The sequence below is a fragment of the Pelophylax lessonae genome (assembly GCF_965119305.1).
Source record: "Pelophylax lessonae genome assembly, chromosome: 3".
Lineage (NCBI taxonomy): Eukaryota > Metazoa > Chordata > Amphibia > Anura > Ranidae > Pelophylax > Pelophylax lessonae.
The window spans coordinates 285,566,796-285,591,743 of NC_138770.1; the positions used below are offsets into that span (position 1 = coordinate 285,566,796).

A 24,948-nucleotide genomic window follows, 5' to 3' on the forward strand; every position below is an offset into this window, starting at 1 on the left:
AGGCATATTTAACCCCCGATCACCCCCCCCCCAGTTAACCCCCACAGCCGTCACATTGCACACTGTATACAGTATATAGCAGTATTTCTGTATTAGTGTGCCTTGTGACATAATTTAGCGCTAGCGACCGTTACTTTTAGGCTTAGGATAACCGCCGCCCCCCCCAATAAAGGTCTAACCCCCCTGATCCCCCCGTTAACCCCTTCCCCCCTGCCACATTGCACACTATATACAGGTAATATAGAGGTTTTCTGTATTCCTGTAATAGGGTGATTGTGACTTCAGTTAGCGCTAGCGAGTTCGTTTCTGTCCCAAGTAGGTTTAGGGTCCCCACCACGCCCCCCAAAAAAGATTTAACCCCCTGACCCCCCAGTTAACCCCTACACCCCCTGTCACATTGCACACTATAGACAGTATATAACATTTTAAACAAGCAAAAAATTTGGGGGAGCATACTCATATTTCTAAAGCTGGTGCAGCTATGAACCAAAAGACATGTATATTAAAAAAGAATAGCGCACACATGCAAAAGAAATTACTACCAAATTTGAAGACAATCCATAAATAAAAATGGGGATTTGGTCCCACCATATGGCCATATAGTGCTCAAGCCCACCACTACGTCAAAGTACCCCATTATCAGTGGGTCCTACACTGTCCATGAAAAAGAGATGAATCCAGCCTTTCTAACCCTTGGAGATAATACTTCTTGCTGGGAAAGATGTGCAAATGCACTACAGGGGACTCCTCCTATATCCACTTGATAGTTGACACTGATAGAGTACAGGTGTGTGTGGGGGGTGGGGTGGGTTGCTCAACCTCGGTAGTCTGGTCAGACCGAATACATAATAAACAAGCAAAAAATTTGGGGGAGCATACCCATGTATTTCTAAAGCTGGTGCAGCTATGAACCAAAAGACATGTATATTAAAAAAGAATAGCGCACACATGCAAAATAAATTACTACCAAATTTGAAGACAATCCATAAATAAAAATGGGGATTTGGTCCCACCATATGGCCATATAGTGCTCAAGCCCACCACTACGTCAAAGTACCCCATTATCAGTGGGTCCTACACTATCCATGAAAAAGAGATGAATCCAGCCTTTCTAAAGGCCCGTACACACGTACCGATCGTCGGCATACAAACGTCGGCGGACGAAAGATCTGCCGATTGTACGCTTGTTAGTATGGTGCCTCCGACAGCAGTCAGCGCACATTCTGCCGACAAGAATCTGTCTTGCAAGCATTGAAATTTTTGTATGCCGACACCAGAACGGCCGATTGTTCGCCAGTCAGTACAGAATTCTGCCGACACACAGCTACAAATCCCAACACGCATGATCAAACCAAATGAGGTCCCGGAAGAATTTTCTCTAGTAAACTCAACATTTTATCCAGAAAGAACTTTCGGCTCGCGGCAGTCCAAGAAATAGGTGAAATGCGGAGCACATGCTCATCTTGATAAATGTGAGAAGAAGGAAGATGCTCATAATGCCATACTTTTCGAATAAAAAGGCATGTGTCCTGTTATGATGAAGATAATGTTTGTCTATTCTACCTGTTCTATAAAATTTTATAATTAAATAATTTGAACTCTTCACCATTATTTATTTTTTTGCACAGCAAAGATCTAACTATTGATATGACCCTTTATTCTTGTATGAATTAATGTCTAAAACATATTTTTCAGGTTATGCACAATATTAAACATGTTAAATTCAGATAGGCCATTTTTAATTTACAATTTTCTTTATTTTTGGATCTCAGAAATAAACAAAATTAAATATTAATACTCTCCGTATTAAAAAAATAAACATAAAAAGGTCCATTTGGACTAAATTAAATTAGAAACTGCCAAACAGGGGTAAAATAAATAATAGGGGGTTACACAAATTAAAGTTGGTGATAGCTATAATCAGGCTGCCATGAGGGCAGGTTTGGATCCTGCTGGCCATATTGCCACTGGCCATGTGGCATTTGGCGAGGTGGTGGCTGTTGTGGAGGTGGAGGGCATGGGTGCTCCTTTGCACGTGTGGCTGTGCTCTGTAAGGACGCCGTTTTCCGCCTTTTGCAGGACATCCAGAATCATTTTGCGGGCATACTGACACTGCCTGAGGTCCACCTTATCTAAAATTTTGCCCGTCATGTTGCCGAAGGACTCATTGGCCTCCGGTTTCCTACGGAGGGCTATGTTGGCCTCATGTATAAATTCGTCAGTGAGGTCATCCACGTGCTTCCTCTTTTGCCTCCGTTTGGCAGGAGGAGGTGGTGCTGGAAATAGTTCCGCAGGCTCCCCAGGCTCCTGGCTGCAACCTGGCTCCTCCTCAGTAACACTTCCCTGTTGATGAAATGAACAATTGATTAGAATGTTATAGTGTATATAAAAAGTCATGTTTGTTATATTATTGTGAACAAATAGCAGACTTTACATACAGTGGCGTATCTAGGGTCTCCAGTGCCCTTGTTGAGGAGCTGTATTTGGCAACAACCCCCCCCAAGATCAATGTAAAAATGTAACCCCCCCCCCCCAAAAAAAATGTAAAAGGGCATTAAATGTTTTTCATTTGTCCCTTGTTTGCCCAGTGTAGAGCTCTCTAGTGGGCAATCATTGTCTCAGGTGTGAAAACCAAGAAAGAGAGGGGTGAGAGATAGAGAGAGGGAGAGAAAGAGGGGGTGTGAGAGAGAGAGGAGGGGGATTTCAGAGAGAGAGGGGCCTGAACTTGCAGAGGGCTTGATGTAGGGCATTGAGGGTGAAGCGGTGCAGGGAAACAGGAATAAGGAAGCCACCTGCCTTGCTGACCCAGAGTGAGAGACCAGAGACATGGAAGCAAGGATGGATGTATCATTTGCAGGAGCTGTTAGTTTGTTAGTTTTGTTTTAAAAAAGGTTGAGCCAGAGGAATGCTGATGCTCCAGCAGTGTTTGTTAGGACTGGAGGTATGCTGGGGATGCAGCAGTGTTTGGAAGACCGGAGGTGTGCTGGGGATGCAGCAGTGTTTGTAAGACCAGAGGTGTGCTGGGGATGCAGTGAGAGGCAGTCTCAGTCTCCTGGTCTTTTGGCTCAGCTGCTCTCAATGTTTTACACCTGCATGAAGCAGCTCTCAATGTTTTACACCTGCATGAAGCAGCTCTCAATGTTTTACACCTGCATGAATCCGCCTGCAAACTGGGGGTTCTGGGGTGTGCAGGCTGAGTGTATTGTTCAAAAAAGAACTAAAACAATGCCAATGTTTTTGCGACCCACCCCCTTGGCCTCCGCCCCTGGCGGTTGCCTGTCATGCCAACCCCTTGCTATGCCAGTTTACATAAAGGGTCAATTATGTTTTAGCTTATAATTTTGTTACATGATTACATTTTTAGCGGACAATATATAGTGAAATGCCATACCTGAGTAAAACTCTCCTCCAGGATATCTTCATCCTGGCTGGGATCAACAGACACGGAGCCCTCTGCCGAAGTCAAAGGCAGCGTAGAAATTGAAGGCCTCGATTCCAAGGTGTCTGCCAGGAACCGCAGGTTATCAAAGTACCACAGCCGTGGTACATGTACATTTTGTGCAGCTGCTCCAGACTGGGTGGAGTCTTCAATTTTCTTAACCTCCCGCCTGTAGGCACTGCGAATACTGTTTATTTTTCGCCGTATATAGTCAGCATTTGCCCCAGGACAGACGGGCTTGTAGAAGGCCACTAAATGGTCAATGGCCTGTTTTTTTAGTTCCTTATTTTTATATTCAGCCGACTTGACTTTCCACAAACAGGGCAGTTGCCTGAACTCATCAATGAAACTGATGAGAAAGTTGTGGGTGGTGTAATTGTCCACCATTTTGCAGGACAGTATATGCCTGCAAGACACAACACAACACAAAACATATTAAAATAGCATGTATTTTGGGACATAATAAAGATATTCATAGTAAAAGCTGTATAGGGCCCAAAACACACACTTTCTAATAAAAAAGTCGTACCTTTGTTTGTGGGGAAAAGTCGTGATTCGCCGTTCGATCGTGCTCCAACCCTCGATATGTCCACTAGCGAATCGTCGGCCGAAAGATCTGGCGTCCTTTAAATACAGCGCATGCGTCAACTCCTCCTCCAGTGGCGGGCTTGTGCAGGGGTGTGTACGCGCCGAAGATCAGGCCTACATGCGACACACACACCTGAAGCAGTGGAACAATCTTTTAATCAAGAAGAATGTCTGAAAGATCTCAGAGTTCATCAAGTGGGGGCCGAAGTGATTGGGCCACCAGAAAATCAAGGGCTACACCCATGACAAAGGCAGAAATGGTGGAGATGGTCGGAATTTTAGAAAAAATGGACTATGATGGCAAGTTGGCAAATTACGACCGGCCCAATGCCAGGAAAGATGGCATCATGGATAAGGTGGTGGCCTGTTTGCTTAAAAAATTCGGTGTGGAGCGATCGAAAGATCAGATTCGGAAACGGTGGTCCGACCTGAAACACCGTGAGCAGGATCAGCTGGGCCAAATCCATCGGATTTTGAAAAAAAGTAAGTTTTTTTTTTTAAACATGCAATATGTTTTTTATAATTTTGTGTATGTTGTATTAACATGTCTAGATTATAATGTCTATGTAAAAAGTTAGATTACTCATTTTAGTTGTCATGTCGTGATTAGATCGATCTATTGTTGATGTTTTAGTATATGACATTAAAAGTCAGGAAGCCATAGTTAAAAATAAATGGATTTTTGTAAAATCTTACCGTAAAATCCTTTTCTCTTAGCTCATTGACAGACGTAGTCCTCGGTGATTCAACACCCTCGGGTTATGCTGCCCTCTACGGGAGTAGGACTAGACAGGAAAGAAAACATTCTGGCCACACCCTAGGGGCAGTCCCAGAGGGTATATCCTCTCACTTCCTGCTCTAGCAAATCAGTTATGTCACAAAGCAGTGTTTAGAGAATTTAACCCAACCCAACTTAAAAACAGAGGGGCGGGTACTACGTCTGTCAATGAACTAAGAGAAAAGGATTTTACGGTAAGATTTTACAAAAATCCATTTTTCTCTATCGCTCATTGACAGACGTAGTCCTCTGTGATTCAACACCCTCGGGACGTCCCAAAGCAGTACCACAAATGAGGGGTGGGAAAAATGGAAATCAAATCCAATCTAGAAGGCCCAACCGGTGCCAACTAGAAGTTTACCATGCTCATCCTCAGTGATGAGACTCAACAGAAATTTTTCAACAGAAAAAAACCCTCGAGGTAGACCACCGGTCTCCTCAAATTGCGGCCTGTAAAACCTTGCGGCCAAATGAGGCATCCGCCGATGCCATCACATCAATCTTATAAAATTTTGTAAAGGTATGTACCGACGACCAGGTGGTCGCCTTACATACCTGGACCACTGACGCCTGATGGCGATAGGCCCAGGAAGTACTGAGAGCTCGAGTGAAGTGCGCCCTAACAGGGAACGGAGGATTCCGACCCTTAATAGAATAAGCCTGTACCACCGTCTGACTGATCCATCTAGATATGGTCGCGGCAGACACAGGCAATCCCCTTCAAGGGCTATCCGTGATCACAAAAGTGAGTCCGTCTTACGAAAACCACTTTAGGAAGGAAGGATGGATTCGGAAGAAGAACCACCTTATCCCTATGAACCACCAGATCTGGGGAACGACAGGATAATGCGGCCAGTTCTGACACCCTGCGTACAGAAGTAATGGCCACCAAGAAGGCCACCTTCTGGGATAATGTAAGCAAGGGAATCTCCCTGATATCTTCAAAGAGAAGTTTCTGAAGAACCGACCACACTAAATTAAGATCCCAGGCGGTAAGGGTGCGCGCACTGGCGGAGCCAGCTGTCGCACCCCCTGGATGAAATTCCGCACCAAGGAATGATTAGCCAAAGGTTTCTAAAAAGAAGATTGCTAACGCTGAAAACCTGACCCTTAATCATGCTCAAGGATAGTTTCTGCTCAACCCCTTGTTGCAGACAGACCAAGATTCGGATCACCGAATAGGTATGTGGGGGAAATCCAAGAGATTCACACCACGCAATATAAGACTTCCATGTGCTGGAAGTCGCTTTCCTTGCTTTAACTGGAAGTAGGAATAACTGAAGCTGACACTCCCTTGTCCTTCAGTACCTGGGTCTCAATGGCCAGGCCATTAAGCCAGCGACTGTAAAGCAAGATGGAAGATCTGTCCCTGAGACCGCAAATCCTCCCTGAGAGGATGTCTCCAAGGAGCGTCCGCGACTAGCCTCACCAAGTCGGCGTACCAGGCTCGACCAGGTCAGTCCGGAATTTCCAGAATAACTGGAATTCCCTCCACCTCTATCCTGCGAAGAAGTTCCCGCAGCAACTTGAGAGGATGGAAGGCATGCCGTAGCTGATACTGCCCCCACGGGACGATTAGCGTTTCTGCTACGTCCGCTAGAGGATCGCGGTGCGAGCTACAAACCTCCGCACCTTTCTGTTGAGCCAAGGTGCCAACAGATTCACATCCGGGATGTCCCAATGAAGGGACAGCTAGTGAAAAACCTCTGGATGAAGAGGCCATATGCGATTGGATCCGAATCGGGCTGCTCTAGAGCTGCTCGATCCAGTTAATTTAGACAAAATCTGATCGCTCTCAGTTCCGATACCCTATTGGTAATCTGGATACTATCGGAAGAAATGACTTCCCCTGGTTGAGCATCGGAGACTTCCTGGTCCGCTCGCTCAACCGGATCCGATTGTCCAGGGAATCGGAATTCTGATTCCATTAAAAAAGAATCTCCTTCAGGAGAATTCGGGTATGAGACTGGGTATACGGTACTGCCTCTAAGAAGGCCACCATCAGTCCCAGCCAATTGACGGACAGCAACATCCGAACCGTTGACTGAACCTTCTGGAGTTTCTCCGCAAGGAGAAACTCTCTTGCCCAGGATGTATCCAACCTTAGGCCCAGATAGTTCAGTCTCCTGGTGGGAACCAGGGATGATCTTTGGGAAAGCGAAAAAACGCTGATGTCCTGCGATGATGGGGATATAAAGATAGGCCTCCTAAATGTCTATGGACGCCAGGAAATCCCCCTGATGCAGGAAGGCCACCACTGTACGGATGGACTCTATCTCTTCCCAAGTCCAGATTTGGACGCACCTTGCCCTCTTTCCTGGGCATTGTGAATAGGTTCGAATAGAACCCCTAAAACCGTTCAATGTTAGAAGGGAAGAATCGCACCGGTGGAAGTGATCGAAACTCGATCCAGTGTCCTCCAGAAACTGGTGAAGACAACCCCCCCACCCCAGAGATGGGTAGGGGCGCATCAGGCTATATTCTTCAGGCTTGGCTGAGCCGGACTCTTTGTTTAGCCAACCAGCGCCCTTTGAAACCCCTCTAAAGGGGCTTTGGAGGGTTTCGCCTTATCGCCCGCCCTCGCGGAACGAACAACTCTTATGAGCAGAAAAGGAAGGTCCTCGTTAGTTACGAGGTCCTTCTATCCTAACAGTCTGTGGCAAGACAGCAGGTGGTACCGTCTATCCTATAAAGAGGAATTCCTCAAACGGATAGCACCTAGCCATGCGTTTGGAAATAACAGGAGTTCGTTTCAAAACGACCCCATTTGGTAAAGGAAAATCCTTCACCCTTTTGGTAGGCTAACAAGTACCAAAAAAGGAATCTCAGTCTCAGCTACCTCTGCCGGTGTAACCTCAAGACTAAAGGTTTCCCGGACGGACACAACTAGTGCATCCACCACTCTTGTGCTATGGCGGAGGCAGAAACGTGCTCCTCACTGCTGAGGAGATATTACCTGAGACAACAGCCCCCTAGGAGGGACCTGCAACTGCATTGTATCTGAAGTATCTGATAAACAATAGGGGTAGGCGGGGGTCGCTACTTGACCCCCGTCCCTGACAGGCCACCTCCACCCGGGATACCAAAGACTCCAAAACTGCCGATAATGCATTAAAAACAAGTGGGGTACTGGAGGGTCCTGCGGCCACTTTGAGGGGATCAGGTGGGGATACCTATGCGGCAGGGTCAATGATTATACAAGACACTTGCCAGCGACAAAAAATGACAAAGTAAAAAACTTTTTTTTTTTTTTGTGTCCCCCAGTCGCAACAGCGCCCCTCAGTGTTACCTGCCTTTTTGGACCCCACAGAGAGAGAGAGACCCCAAGGCTCATCCCTGATGCACAGAAGTTTTCATCAGCTTGTTCAGTGCTGTCCTATTACAGACAGGAAGTCTTTGGCCCTATTTCCTGGGTAAAGGAGGCGGCTCCGCCCCTTAACACGCCTGCCGGTGCCTCCCCCTGGCTCCACAAGGTGTTTGAGTCACCTCAAACATGGCCGCCCCCATGCTGGAGACACGAGGCTACACCAAAATGGCGGCCTCGTGCGATCTACCAGACAATGGCGGCGGCCTGCACAGAATAGCGGCATGTCTGCAGAAGGATCTCGGCCTCACAACCCTTCACCCTTATGGTGGTCAGCGTGGTCGGCGGTACCGGACCCTGGCGGGCCGTATGCGGTCCGTGGCCGTCGGGAGGCATCTGCTAGCTGGAGGAATGATCTGGGATGCAGTATACATGTATAGACATCGCCCTGTGGCTACTGACAGGTAGGATACCTTATACTATCACAGTAAAGTTCTAGTACTGCCACTGACTACAATCATTTTCACATCTTTACAATTAGATTGTCAGCTCCCAAACCAAGCCTCCTGGCTTCTTGTACACAAAAATCACACTCAATTAGGGGGATCTGTGACATGTTATAGGATAGAGGGGAACCCATCCTTACCATTACAGAGAGGGGCCCGTGTTCACCACAAGACCCGTCAGGGGGAAAGGGGGAATATACTACTCACCATACCGGAACCAGGCGGGCGCCAACTCCTGACAGTACCCCTCTCCACCGAGGTAGGAGGGCTGTTGACCAATATGGACGCCATGACTCATGGTCTTTGGCGTTTCAGCGAGACGTTTAACTCGCAGGGTCAGTCCCCATCCAGTGGGACTATGTCGCGGCCGACCCAGCGCGGAGCTATGGCCTGCACGCGCTCGTAGGCTGAACTGGGGTGACCACTGGATCTCAACATCCAGCCCGTCGCCCAGTTCAGCTTTCTTGCTTGAAGATCTCACAGGAACACTGGAGAAAAAAGCTGTCTAAAAAATCTTTTCTAAGAAAAAAATCCTGCCAGGACCGAAGATCCCAGCAAGGTATCTAGGTCCTTACTCCTAACTAGACAGAAAAAAACTGATTTGCTAGAGCAGGAAGTGAGAGGATATACCCTCTGGGACTGCCCCTAGGGTGTGGCCAGAACATTTTCTTTCCTGTCTAGTCCTACTCCTGTAGAGGGCAGCATAACCCGAGGGTGTTGAATCACCGAGGACTACGTCTGTCAATGAGCGATAGAGAAATATGTATTGCGTTGCAATGAACGTTCTTTCCTGCACAAATCTTCTCTGCAAACATTCCTATTAATCACAGATTATTAATCAAACCTTTAAATAGGAGAAAAACGAAAACTCCGTGCCAAACTATGGGAAAGGAGGAGGAGAGGTTTGGCAGCTCCATCTGCAGTGGAGGAAGAAGATGAGGACATGGGCCCAGATGGTGGCACAGATTCGACTAAAGGTAATTGGTTCCTATGCACTGTCAAACATTACTGTACCATATTTTTCGTAGATAACCATGTACATGTCTTCATATTTGTTACTAAAAGAGCTATCAAGCAGGGCACCATGTCCTAACAAATGTACCTCTTGTGACTTTTATGATATGGCAACTTTTTTGTATTATGTAGATGAAGACATTATTCCTAAGGTGATTCTGGTGGAGACAACAAGTGACCAGACACCAGAGCAACAAGAAGGTTGGTAGGCACAGATTTTTGTGTAGTGGGATCATAGAAATATGTGTATTTGCAATGATTGTTTAACCTTATATTCTTGTATTCCCTTACAAATTTACATTGCAGATGTTGCGTCATGCCAGGATGTGGCATCCCCAGCCAGATCAGAACCCAGATCTCCTGGCAACTTGCCAAGCAGCGTGGAAGCCACATCCGAAAATGTGGAGGATCCTGGACCAAGTGTCCAAGAGCCAATTGTGTGCCCACGTAGGTTTTTTCATAATGATTTTTATCAGTGTTATTTTTAGCCTCCAATTGTCAACACTAGTTCCCTATGGGAGCCTCTTTATTTGAATGGAAGTGGCACCGTAAGTCGGATCAGGATGCTCTGACTTGCGGGGCCACTTGCGCTGTGAAGATTTTTGAGGGGGAACTACACAGAAAAATTGAGCAACCCACCGTGGGTGTCCCCCCCAAGTTCACAACCAGGCCTTTGGTGTGTGGTATCGAGTTTGAGGGTATGCCCACGACAAAAAGACAGCGTGGGTTACCCCCAAAACCCCTACCAGACCCTTATCCGAGCATGCAGCTTGTCAGGCCAGGAAAGAGAACGAGCAAGCGGACCAAACACCCCCTGGACCACAGCAGGACACATGCCCTCAACATGGGGGGGTTTTATTGCTTTGGGCCAGGGGGCCTCTGCACCGCACACCCAAAAGCACCTTGCTCCCATGTAGAGGAGGACAAGGGCCTCATCCTCACAACCCTGTCTGGTGGTTTTGGGGGGTCATGCGGCCAGGGGGTTCCTAGGACTTTGGAAGCAACCTTTAACAAAGGGTGGCCCCCAGATCCCAGACCCCAATCACTATGTGAATGGGTATGGGGTACATAGTACCCCTACACATTAACCACATAAATGGAAGTGTATGTGAATAACGACAAGAGACGTTTATGAAATGTTCTTAAATATCTTCATCCGGTCTTCTCCACTCTGCTCTTTGGATCTTCTCCTCTCCACTCTTCTGCTGTCCAATCTTCTGCTCTTATGTTGTCTGCTCTTTTGCCCTAGGCTCTTCTTCTTCCTCCTGTCCTCCTCCCATGCTGTTGCCGTGCATTCTGCCCGTCTCTGGTCTCTGCATCTTAATATATATACATTACGACCATGCCCTCACAATGACGTCATCATGCGTTCACACCCCTAATGAATATATAGTAAGCTCAGGAGACCGGCAAAATCATCAGCAACAGCATTGGAGGAGGACAGGAGGAAGAAGAAGAGCCTAGGGCAAAAGAGCATAAGAACAGGGTAGGTATTAACTCAAGAGGAATTTAAGATTACCTGGACACCAAATGTTTCTCTATTATTATGACCTCATGTAGGTGATTCACATTGACTCATTTTTTTTTTTTTTTACAGACCATGTTTTACATAGTTGCACATTAGCCAAATTGACCCGTGAGGCTCTCCAATGCTGCGCAGACCTGGAACAAATAAAGGAGACTGCAACGGCCTTACAAATCAAAATGCGCAATTTTGTGGACATGATTGGCAAATTTTAAGCCACAATTTTCGTACGTTTTTAATGTTTGTATTGGGATGTTCCTGATGTTACAAATTTTTTATAAGGTTTTATGGCATTTTAATTACACTCAGATGTTAAAGAGTGTACCCAAGTTTGTGAAAAGCACTTTACAATACCCTAACCCGGTGAATGTTTGATACTAAAACATTTTTACATTCAACAATGTATGTTCAATTCTTTATTAGACTTTCGTTGGGGGGGTCGAGGTCTAAAGCTGTGTAAAGAAGCACTAAATGTATGATGGCTGTCCTATTCCGATATTTACATGTTAATGAAAGCATTTTGGACACTGCCATATGCGAGTTGCTGGAGGTGTCAATGAAATGTTAAAGATACCCCCAGTTTTAACGCATATCACAGTGCGATCTGACATTTCACACAGGATCGGATCACACAAGTTTGAACGACTGTGCGATCCTATCCTGATGCGGCTGAATAAATGCATCATGTGCGACTTTTGTGCGAGTGCAGTGCGAATTGAGCCATACAAACTGTATAGCTGATTTTCGCATGAACATCTGATCGCATGTAATAAAGGAGCAGTGCGCTACGATATTACATGCCATCAGATGTGCAGTGTGAATTGAGACATATACACTTTGTATGGCTACATTCGCACTGAACACGCATACAAGTCGCACATGACCCTTTATTTCTGATGTATCTGGATTGGATCGCACAGTGCTTAACACTTGTGGAATACAATCCTGTGCAAAAAGTAAGTGGCGGGTCACCCTTATGCAATGCTGGAAGGCTGCAAAGTCGCAGACTTCCCACATCGCATAAGTGTGACTCAACACTCAAGGTACTAGCAGTCCTAGGATTCAATATGGCATTGATATTGCCAGTAGCAATCAGTGTAGGGAGATCAGTGTAATCTCTAGTGTATTGCTTGTTCGTTGCTCTAGTTCACTTTCCATTACCTATATATATAACACTTTGAGATGAACAATGATCAAGTTTCACATAACACTGACATATCCTAACATTGGTGGGCAGTGAGAAGGATGTCATAAATGAACACAACATAACAGGTGTAGGTACGTTGTTAATACCCTAATGTATTATATGAAATATATAGTATGGGCAACTTCTGGACAATAACCACCAATGTAAGGTGACATTAGATGAACCTTGGGTGTGACCTAGTTCTCAATGTGACAGGGTTTGTGTAAATTTTGTGGTGTGCAGAAGGCCCTTGTATTTACACCACTGGCTCAAAAATAACACATGGCCATCATCACTTTGGATCAGCTGGTGAGAGACTACAGCAAAGAAACCCACTGATGAATGTATTAACCCTTCCAAAGTCACACATATAACGCATGATTTACACCAAAAATTATGTTGGCCATATGTGCCCAAATGATTAGAATCCACAATACAGAATCATAGCAATTTTTGTTTAATGTGTTCAAAAATAATAGATCGCTGACATTTATCTTGTGTGTCAAATCTTTAACAACATTAATGTGTGTGTGACATTGATTGCTGCCAGGACACAGCTCCTCTCCCCAAGAAATAGTCCAGATATTCCTGGCGGATCTGACGGGCCCTGTGTGATGCCAATCCTGACTGTCCAACTTGCATTGACGTCATGGACTCCACTTGGTCAGGAGGTTGGGCCTCTCCACTTGTACCTGGCATAGCAGGGTCAGTATCCAGTTGCTGCAAAACATAATTGTGTACATTCCTGCGTAGGAAGTTGTGCAAAATGCAGCAACACAAGACCACATTATCCACTTTGTACAGTGCCAGGTGTATGGACGTCAGGAATATTCGGAACCGGTTGGCCATTATCCCGAAGGCATTCTCCACAACTCGGCGAGCTCTGGACAACCGGTAGTTGTAAATCCTTTGGTCGGGGGGTGAGGTTCCTCTGAGGGTAGGGCTTCATGAGATGCTCCCCAAGCGCAAAAGCATCATCTGCGATAAACACAAAGCTCATACCCTCAACAGTTTTCTCCCTGGATGGCAGGTTCAGAGTGCCGTTCTTTAGACGACGAGCGAACTCCGTCTGCTCAATAACTCCCCCATCTGAATTGCGGCCATTTTTGCCAATATCCAAATAAATAAACTCATAGTTTGCATTAACTATGGCTAGCATGACTATACTAAAAAAACCTTTATAATTATAATAAAATGTGCCGGAATTCGGAGGGGGGACAATGCGGACGTGCTTCCCATCAATAGCACCCCCACAATTGGGAAAATTCCACTTCTCCTGAAATTGAGCAGAAATCTCCAGCCATTGCTCTGCGTTTGAAGGAAACTGTGGGGAAAAAAAAAAAAATTGTGCTTGAGCACATCACATTATTAATTACACACACAGTTGTCTGTTAAATGCTTATGCAACTTGTTAAAAATATAAACAACAGGAAGGCAAACGTTTGGATTAGGGGATGTAACATCTACATACATTTATTTTCAACCTCCTATTGTTTTTATATTGTAAAGGGCCATACACACTATAAGATTCTCTGAAGACTTGTTCCTGCAGATTTACCTTTTCTATGTAGTGCAAGGGCCTACCAGATTGCATAGGATTTGAAAGTGTTTGCTGGACCTCATATTATTTGGTTTTGGTAAATCGGAAGGATAAATTGTTCTGACAATCTTATAGTGTGTATGGCCCATTATACTCACCAGCTAGAGCAGAGATTTACAAACTATGGCCCTCCAGCTGTTGCAGAACTACACATCCCATGAGGCCTTGTAATTCTATGACATTCACAGACTAGGCATGATGGAAATTGTAGTTCCTGAACAACTGGAGGGCCGTAGTTTGAAGACCTCTGAGCTTGAGCTTTGGTATATGCTGACTTTGAGATTTAGCATGTGGGTGGGGGATGGGTAAGTAAAACTGGGCATTTATACATCAATAAGGGCTTGTGGTCAGTGAAGGTTTTAACATCATTACATAAACATACACAATCATAGGTGGGAATGGATGGACTGATGTATTTTAGATAAATCATAAACTAGGTAATAAAACATTGGCCAAGGAATAATTGTTTGAGGGAAAGGAATAAAATTACAAAAATTCTACATACTGTTAACAGGCAATGCGTTTAGGGACACATAGGAGAGAATGGTGGGGTGGTTAGTGGGTAATTTTACAAATGGTTAAGATAATCTACATCTTTACTACTATGTGCATGCGGACAGAGGGTAGTTTACAAATAATGGCCTGTGTCAATTGCTGTACATCCAAAAACATCATAATTCGGGTGAAACGACTAATACATGTAATGTAAAAAAACAAACATACCTTGATATAGTCCTTCTGCAAGACCTTGATGATGGCAGAGCAGGTCTCAGGGATGATGACTCCAAGTGCTTGGGGGGAGATGCCTGTGGTGAACTTCAGATCCTGCAGGCTTCTCCCTGTTGCAAGATACCTCAACGTCGCAATTAACCTTTGCTCAGGAGTAATTGCAAGCCGCATACAAGTATCCTGCTTCAGAATATAGGGGGACACCAGGGCAAGAAGACGGTAAAAGATGGGATCCGTCATCCTCAAATAATTCCTGAAGTCATCAGGATTATTTTCCTGGAGCTCCCTCAGCAAGGACATATGAGAAAATTGATCACGGTTAAGCAACCAATTTTTCGTCCAGGAGGTCCGGTTCTTCTTCCTATTGCTCGTACGTCGTCTCAGAGCCAAAACTCCAACACTAACGACAGCAACGGTCTAATTCACGGTCGCCATAATAAATTCTCAAACGATGTCTCGGAAAATAGTGAAATGTCGTCAACCAAACAAATGCTACCGAAATCAGCGCGAGATGCCCAGAAGGGTCACGGCCAAACACTCACTTCCTCTTTTGTAGCGGCGAACGTGCGTGGAACGTAGTGACGCCATTTTCTGTCGGCAGACAAATGTCCTGGGCAAGTTTTGAGCACTTTTCAACAGACAAACAACAAACACGCCAGCCGCGAACATTTGTAGGACGTTCTGTCGGCCGAAGATCGGTACGTGTGTACGGGCCTTTAGGATACCCGCCACCCCCCCAATAAAGATTTAACCCCTTGATCACCCCCAGTTAACCCCTTGACCCTCTGTCACATCGCACACTATATACAGTATATAGCGGTTTTCTGAATTAGTGCGATTGTGACTTCAGTTAGCGCTAGTGAGTTAGTTTCTGTCCCAAGTAGGCTTAGGATACCCGCCATCCCCCCCCTAATAAAGATTTAACCCCCTGATCACCCCCAGTTAACCCCTTCATTGCCCTGTCACAGTGTCACTTTTACAGTGTACAGTTTTTTTTTCTGATCACTATTATTAGTGTCACAGGTGACAGTTAGCACTAGCGTCAGTCTAGGACAGCGCAGATCCCCGCCGCATAGTTAGAAATATTAGTTAACCCCTTGATTACCACATACACCTCCATTACTAGTATAGTATCTGAACCAATCAATATCTTTGATCTGATCAGAACTATACTAGCGTCCCCAATAGTTTAGGGTTCCCAAAACGCAGCATTAGCAGGATCGGTCACGACACCTGCCAGCACCTGCGTTTAGCCCCTCTGCCCAGCCCACCCCACCCAGGCAAGTGCAGTAATCAAAAGATTGCTGTCACTTGCAAAAAACACAACATACGAAACCGCTGCGTTAGTAGAGTCAGGCCGGATCCCTGCTAGCACTAGCAGTTTTTTGGTAGCGGTTGAAATAGGCCTTGAAAACCAGGTGCTTTTTTACCTGTGAGTCACACTACTGTACCTGTAAATTTAGTTGCTAAAATGTCCAAACGGTGGTACACTAGTGAAAAGGCCTACAGCATACTGACCATGTCAGATGAGAGCGATGGGGAAGCCTCACTGGCAGAATCAGGGTCAGTATACGAGCCTGCAGACAGCAGTGGCTCCCTGACAGATAGCTCTGATGACGGATGGGTCCCTGCTAAGGTCAGGTGTACCCGACCCCATTCTGGAGTTGCTGAGGTGCAGAGATTGCAGGGTGCTCATATGAAACAGAGTGTCAGTACTAGTGCCGCTCACACTTCTGGTGAACTGGCAAGCACCATTGGCCTAGTACACCCTGGACCTAGACATACCAGCACTGCAGTATCACTTGGTGACGTGGCGAGTCCCATAAGTGCAGTTGAAGCTGGTGCGGTGGCTAGCACGAGTAGTGGCCCGCAGCCACCGCAAATTCGAAGACAGGCCAGTAGAGCCCATAGTGCCCTCCCTGAAGCTCTGGCATATCCTAATTGGCAGCCCCCAGATTCTACAGCACCAGTATTTCCCCCATTCACTGCCCAACCCGGAATTCACATGGAAACAGCCAATTTTACTCCCCTTAATTTGTTTTAGCTGTTTTTCACGGAAGATCTTTTCACATCTATTGTGGACCAAAGCAATTTATATGCTGGTCAATTCATTGCAACCAACCCAAATTCGTCCCTTGCCAGACCATTTGGCTGAAAACCTATAATTGTTTAAGAGTTTAAAACTTTTCTGGGTCTTTCCCTTAACATGGGCATAACCAAAAGGAGTGAGTTGCGGTTATATTGGTCCACTAACCCAATTCACCATATGCGCGTGTTCTCTGCTTGCATGTCCAGGGCGAGATACGAGCAAATTCTGCAGTTCATGCACTTTTCAATGACAATGAACTCTGTCGTCCTCGTGGAGACTCTGGATATGACCGGCTCCACAAATTTCGGCCCCTCATAAACCACTTCAATCAGCGGTTTGCAGCCTTGTTTACCCCCCAAGTAGTCTGCATCTTGTTTACGAGGGTAAAGATAGCACTGTGGAGCCCCCCAACTACCCAGACTACATAGGGAGCAGCGACAAGATAGTTTGGGACTTAGTGTCACCCTTATTCGGAAAGTTGTACCATTTGTACGTGGACAATTTTTATTCAAGCGTGACACTTTTTAGTTGTCTTCTTCCATTTCAAATTGGCGCATGTAGTACCGTGCAACCAAATCACCGGGGCTTCCCCCAACAGTTTGTAGATTCCAGTCTTAGTCGGGGGGAGAGAGCCTATATGAAAACAGACAAATTGCTTGCAGTGAAGTAGAGGGATACACGGAATGTTTTCGTTCTGTCCTCCCTTCATGCAGACACGACTGTCCAAATTCCTACGGCAACTGGTGTTTTGGAGAAGCCCCTCTGTGTCCACGAATATAACCTTAATATGGGTGGGGTGGACCTCAACGACCATCTTTTGGTGCCTTATTTAGTTGCCCGACGCTGGTACAAAAAAGTGTCTGTTTATTTATTCCAACTGGCTATGCTGAGCGCCTTGGTCTATGCATCGGGGAATGTTTCCAACGCTACCACACACTAGTGGAGTATTAGCGTAGGGTACAGCGCGACACAGTGTAGGGCACACATACACAGGGTCTCGAAAGATGTTCGATGGCTATCGTCATTTTGAGAGACCCTAACCTGAAATGTTACAGTTGAGTTGAAGAAAAAAAAAAAGTGAAAAATAAAAAGTTAGAAAAAAAATTAAAAAAAAGTTACAAAAAAAAATATAAAATAAAAAAGCCAAAAATAGTTGTAGTTTGAGTTATTTTTCTGTTCTTATTCTGCTCTTCTACTCTTAATACTTTACTTTTACTGTACTTTGTTACTGTTTTTCATTGGTAGCCATTTTTTACTTTTCAGGTACCAATGTAATCTTTTATTTCTATTCTATTGTTAACCAGTTTGCCTTGCAGGTACACTCATCAGCTGCCACACTGATTTTATATATTCTGACACAAACAGTGTTTGTGCTAAGCATATATGGAAATCTCTGATGGCAGCGCTGTAGGAGGTGATTTCAGCACCTCAGTTAAAAAAACAATAGGTATACATGGAATTTGTCATGTATACCCATCATTAGAAAGTGGGTTTGGATGTTTTGGGTGGCAAATGATGGGTGTACTTCACATTTTCTGGTGGAGATTTCTGTTGGGTTCTTTTTTTTTTTCCTTCAGCCCACAGGCTGCATGAAAAAAAAAAAAAAACTACAATATATGCCAAAGGACCAGCAATGTACTGGTACGTGGCTGGACTTTGAGTGGTTATACCAGGATGATGCTTGCAGATTTAGGCATTGTCTTGGTATCGTTTTTTACAGCCAGTGGTCTGCTTACATGTAAAAGTGATCCTAGCAGATAGATAGCCGCTAGACTGCTTTTACAACCTGTTTGTATGCCCTACACTGTGTCGTGCTGTACCCTACACTAAAACTCCTCTAGTGTAAACCAAATAGTGTAGCGCTAATAAACAAAGCAAAAAATGTGTTGTGAGTGCCACATAAATCAAAGATAAACGTGCTATTAAAAATATATGTTATTAAAAATATATACAAGTGATAAAGTTCAAAAACATGAGTCCTAGAATGGATAATAGGTGGAGAGCTGTTATCCAAAGATAGAATCCCGATAGATAATGAGGCAGAAGGGAAGACACCCGTGAGAGGTGATGAAAGATGGCTGCTTACCAGAATATATGGGCCCCCAAATTAATGGATAGGCCACAAGAAGCTTTGTGGGAAATCAGCATTCAATCTTGCCTCCACACACACAGGGATAAGGGCTTAGATCCATAGACCAGTAATCGACCTTGACTCCAAATGCAAAGGGTGAAGCGGTGGACTCATATGCAGCTCCAACAGTGTTTGATATTGTACACATAGGAAGGAAGATTAAGGAAGATCATAGCGTAATCCAGTTTAGTGGAATAAAACATTTATTAAAATTGCACTTACATATGGGTAGACGAATACAGGCGAAAACATTAAAACCGCGGCATCCCGCAGATGTACGAAGCAAGCCAGCGTTCCGAGGGGTGTGGTCAATGTGGTGTCCGATACCGCCAGTTAAAAAAACAATAGGTATACATGGAATTTGTCATGTATACCCATCATTAGTAAGTGGGTTTGGATGTTTTGGGCGGCAAATGATGGATGTACTTCACATTTTCTGGTGGAGATTTCTGTTAGGTTCTTTTTTTTTTCCTTCAGCCCACAGGCTGCATGAAAAAAAAAAAAAAAAAACCTACAATATATGCCAAAGGACCAGCAATGTACTGGTACGTGGCTGAACTTTGAGTGGTTATACCAGGATGATGCCTGCAGATTTAGGCATCGTCTTGGTATCGTTTTTACAGCCAGTGGTCGGCTTACATGTAAAAGTGATCCTAGCAGATAATTAGCCGCTAGACTGCTTTTACAACCTGTTTGTGTGCCCTACACTGTGTCGTGCTGTACCCTACACTAGAAACTCCACTAGTGTATGGTAGCGACGGAAACAGTCCCTGATGCAGAGACCAGGTTGGTCAGGACAGTCGGGACAAAAATAACGGGTGTCACGCCTACATCTGCGCCTGCTACAGACACAACATCTTCTTTGGGGGTGTCTTTCGGTAGGGTTACGCGGGAGGACTTATGGAAAGTGCCTCTCATGCAGCCGGCTCACTGCATCTGGAAGGGGAAGTTGGACAGGAACACCTCCTGTGTACAGGTAGGCTTTGATGATCTCTTCCTGGAATTCTCGGAAGGATCCGGTTCGTCCTGACGCCCTGTATAGGACAAAGGTGCTCAGCATAGCCAGTTGGAATAAATAAACAGACACTTTTTTGTACCAGTGTCTGGCTTTACGGGCAACTAAATACGGCGCCAAAAGCTGGTCGTTAAGGTTCACCCCTCCCATATTAAGGTTATATTCGTGCACACAGAGGGGTTTCTCCATAACGCCAGTTGCCATAGAAATTTGGACTGTCGTGTCTGGGTGAAGGGAGGACAGAACGAAAGCATCCCGTGTATCCCTCCACTTCACTGCAAGCAATTTGTCAGTTTTCAAGCAGGCTCTCTCGCCCCCGACTAAGACGGAATTTACAAGCCGTTGGGGGAAGCCCCGGCGATTAGGTCGCACGGTGCCACATGCGCCAATTTGTAAAACGAGAAGGTGACTAAATAGTGGCACGCTTGTGTAAAAGTTGTCCATGTACAAATGATACCCCTTTCCGGATAAGGGTGACACCAAGTCCCAAACTATTGCTCCCTATGTAGTCTGGGAAGTTGGGGGGCTCCACACAGCTATCTTTTCTTTCATAGACCCGGAAACTAACTGTATAGCCTGTGGCCCTGTCACAGAGCTTGTACAGCTTGACCGCGTACTTGGCATGCTTGCTGGGGAGGTACTGTTTCATAGCAAGGCGGCCAGTAAATTTAATCAGGGACTCGTCAACGCAGACAACTTGTTCGGGGATAAACAAGGCTGCAAATCGCTGATTGAAGTTGTCTATGAGGGGCCGAATTTTGTGGAGCCGACCATATTCAGGGTCTCCCTGAGGACGACAGATTTCATTGTCCTTGAAATGCATAAATCGCAGAATTTACTCGTATCTCGCCCTGGACATGGAGTACACGTGCATATGGTGAAGTGGGCTAGTGGACCAATATAGCCACAATTCACTCTTTTTGGTTATGCCCATGTTCAGGGAAAGGCCCAGAAAGATTTTAAAATCAGGAACCATTATTGGTTTCCAGGCGAATTGTCTGGCAAGGGGCAAATTTGGGTTGGCGGCGATGAATTGTTGTGCGTATAAATTTGATTGATCCACAATAGATCCGAAAAGATCTTCAGCTCAAAAAAGTTCAGGTGCGTAAAACCAGCTGTCTCCATGTGGATTCCCGGTTGGGCAGTGAATGGGGGAAGCACTGTAGAATCAGTGGGTTGCCAATTGGGATATGCCAGAGCATCAGGGAGGGCACTATGGGCTAGAGCCCATCTTCGAATACGCAGTGGCTGCGGGCCACTACTCGTGCTAGCCACCGCACCAGCTTCAACTGCACTTACGGGACTCGCCACGTCACCAAGTGTTACTGCAGTGCTGGTTGTACTAGGTCCAGGGTGTACTAGGCCGCTGGCGATTGCCAGGCCGCCAGAAGGATGAGCGGCACTAGCACTGACACTCTGCTCCATACGAGCACCCTTCGATTCCTGCATCTCAAGAACTCCAGAATGGGGTCGGGTACACCTGGGTCTAACAGGGACCGATCTGTCGTCGGAGCTATCTGTCAGAGAACGGCTGCTGTCATCAGGTTTGTATACTGACCCTGATTCTGCCAGTGAGGCTTCCCCATCGCTCTTATCTGACATGGTCAGTATACTGTAAGCCTCTGCACTACTGCACCGTTTGGACATTTTAGTAACTAAATTTACCGGTACAGTAGTGTGACTCACAGGTAATAAAAGCACCTGGTTGTCAAGGACTATTTCAACCGCTACCAAAAAAAACTGCTAATGCTAGCAGGGATCAGGCCTGACTCTGCTAACACAGCGGTTTTGTGTTTTTTGTAAGTGACAGTAATCTATTGATTACTACACTTGCCTGGGGGTTGGGGTGGGGTGGGCAGAGGGGTTAAACGCAGATGCTGGCAGGAATCAGTGCTGATCGTGCAAACACCGCGTTTTGGGAACCCTAAACTATGGGGATGCTAGTATAGTTCTGATCAGATCATATATTGATCTGTTCAAACACTATACTAGTAATGGAAGTGTATGTGCGTGTGTGTGTGGTAATCAAGGGTTTATTTCTAACTATGCCCTGGGGATCTGCGCTATTTTAGACTGACGCTAACACTAGCTAATGTCACCTGTGTCACTAATAATAGTGATCAGAAAAAAAACTGTACACTATAAAAGTGACACTGTGACAGGGCAATGAAGGGGTTAACTGGGGGTGATCGGGGGGGATCAGGGGGTTAAATCTTTATTGGGGGGGTGGCGGGGACCCTAAACCTCCTTGGGACAGAAACGAACTCGCTAGCGCTAACTCAAGTCACAATCACACTAATACAAAATACAATAAAACACTATATTACGTGTGTATTAGTGTGCAATGTGACAGGGGGGAAGGGGTTAACTGGAGGTGATTGGGGGGGGATCAGGAGGGATCAGGGGGTTAAATATTTATTGGGGGGGGCGGCGGGTATACTAAGGATAAAAGCAGGCGCTAAACCTGGTCACAAGTCACACTTATACGGGTATATAGGAAAATGCTATATACTGTATACAGTGTGTGTTCTGACAGGGGGTGTAGGGGTGATCAGGGGGTTAAATCTTTATGGGGGGGGTGGCGGGGACCCTAAACCCACTTGGGACAGAAACAAACTCGCTAGCGCTAACTCAAGTCACAATCACACTAATACAAAATACAGTAAAACAGTATATTACGTGTGTATTAGTGTGCAATGTGACAGGGGGGAAGGGGTTAACTGGGGGTGATCGGGGGGATCAGGGGGTTAAATCTTTATGGGGGGGTGGCGGGCATTTTAAGTGTAAAAGGAAGGGCCGCAAACGCTAAACCTGGTCACAAGTCACACTTATACGGGTATATAGGAAAATGCTATATACAGTATACAGTGTGTGTTGTGACAGGGGTTGTAGGGGTTAACTGGGGGGGGGGGGGGGTATCGGGGGTGAAATGTGCCTAAGTGTGTACAGTGCCTTGCGAAAGTATTCGGCCCCTTTAACTTTGCGACCTTTTGCCACATTTTAAGCTTGAAACATAAAGATATAAAACCGTAATTTTTTGTGAAGAATCAACAACAAGTGGGACACAATCATGAAGTGGAACGAAATGTATTGGATATTTCAAACTTTAACAAATAAAAAACTGAAAAATTGGGCGTGCAAAATTATTCAGCCCCTTTACTTTCAGTGCAGCAAACTCTCTCCAGAAGTTCAGTGAGGATCTCTGAATGATCCAATGTTGACCTAAATGACTAATGATAAATAGAATCCACCTGTGTGTAATCAAGTCTCCGTATAAATGCACCTGCACTGTGATAGTCTCAGAGGTCCGTTTAAAGCGCAAAGAGCATCGTGAAGAACAAGGAACACACCAGGCAGGTCCAAGTTACTGTTGTGGAGAAGTTTAAAGCCGGATTCGGATACAAAAAGATTTCCCAAGCTTTAAACGTCCCAAGGAGCACTGTGCAAGCGATAATATTGAAATGAAAGGCGTATCAGACCACTGCAAATCTACGAAGACCTGGCCATCCCTCTAAACTTTCAGCTCATAAGAGGAGAAGACTGATCAGAGATGCAGCCAAGAGGCCCATGATCACTCTGGATGAACTGCAGAGATCTACAGCTGAGGTGGGAGACTGTCCATAGGACAACAATCAGTCGTATACTGCACAAATCTGGCCTTTATGGAAGTGTGGCAAGAAGAAAGCCATTTCTTAAAGATATCCATAAAATGTGTTGTTTAAAGTTTAAAGTTTGCCACAAGCCACCTGGGAGACACACCCTAAACATGTGGAATAAGGTGCTCTGGTCAGATGAAACCAAAATCTAACTTTTTGGCAACAATGCAAAACGTTATGTTTGGCGTAAAAGCAACACAGCTCATCACCCTGAACACACCATCCCTACTGTCAAACATGGTGGTGGCAGCATCATGGTTTGGGCCTGATTTTCTTCAGCAGGGACATAGAAGATGGTTAAAATTGATGGGAAGATAGATGGAGCCAAATACAGGACCATTCTGGAAGAACACCTGATGGAGTCTGCAAAAGACCTGAGACTGGGACGGAGATTTGTCTTCCAACAAGACAATGATCCAAAACATAAAGCAAAATCTACAATTGAATGGTTCACAAATAAACATATCCAGGTGTTAGAATGGCCAAGTCAAAGTCCAGACCTGAATCCAATTGAGAATCTGTGGAAAGAACTGAAAACTGCTGTTCACAAACGCTCTCCATCCAACCTCACTGAGCTCGAGCTGTTTTGCAAGGAGGAATGGGCAAAAATTTCAGTCTCTCGATGTGCAAAACTGATAGAGACATACCCCAAGCGACTTACAGCTGTAATCGCAGCAAAAGGTGGTGCTACAAAGTATTAACTTAAGGGGGCTGAATAATTTTGCACGCCCAATTTTTCAGTTTTTTATTTGTTAAAAAAGTTTGAAATATCCAATAAATTTCGTTCCACTTCATGATTGTGTCCCACTTGTTGTTGATTCTTAACAAAAAATTACAGTTTTATATCTTTATCTTTGAAGCCTGAAATGTGGCAAAAGGTCGAAAAGTTCAAGGGGGCCGAATACTTTCGCAATGCACGGTATATACAGTTTTTTTTATAATATGCGCATAGGTGTGTACTGTAGGCTATGATTTATGGCCTAACACAGCTGGCAGCCAAGTTGCATTTTTTTTTTTACTAATAATTAGGTTGGCCCTCAAGTCATTATCTGTCCTTTTGATATGTAGAGCATACCTGGTTTGGGTCAGTCTCTTCTTTTCCAAATACCAATGTGGCCTTGCAAAACATTAACATCCTTTTGATGTGTTAAATTAACTTGTCACTGGTCTGTCCCAGAATGTCTGTATGTGAACCCATCACCATACATCCACATACATATATAATATTCTACATAAATCGGCCAACAATTTACATTTTACAATCCCTTTTAGATAACTGCTTTGGCCCTTTTGATATGTAAAAAAAATGCAACTTTTGCAAGCGGTGTTAGGTGCACTGTAGGCTATGATTTATGGCCTATGTACATATAAAAAATGGTGTATATGTA

The 24,948-nt window shown here is 45.1% G+C and overlaps 1 pseudogene across 1 annotated transcript in view; it reads right to left on the reverse strand.

Moving 5' to 3' along the window:
* Positions 1-24,695, reverse strand: part of LOC309550473 — a 64,491-nt pseudogene extending 39,796 nt beyond the window's left edge. Inside the window, exons 1-2 of the transcript in view lie at positions 24,636-24,695; positions 13,033-13,664 (exon numbers count right to left, since the gene is read on the reverse strand). The product of the transcript in view is annotated as an uncharacterized misc_RNA (transcript). The remainder of the gene's footprint in view (positions 1-13,032; positions 13,665-24,635) is intronic.
* Between the last annotated feature and the right edge of the window lie 253 nt (positions 24,696-24,948).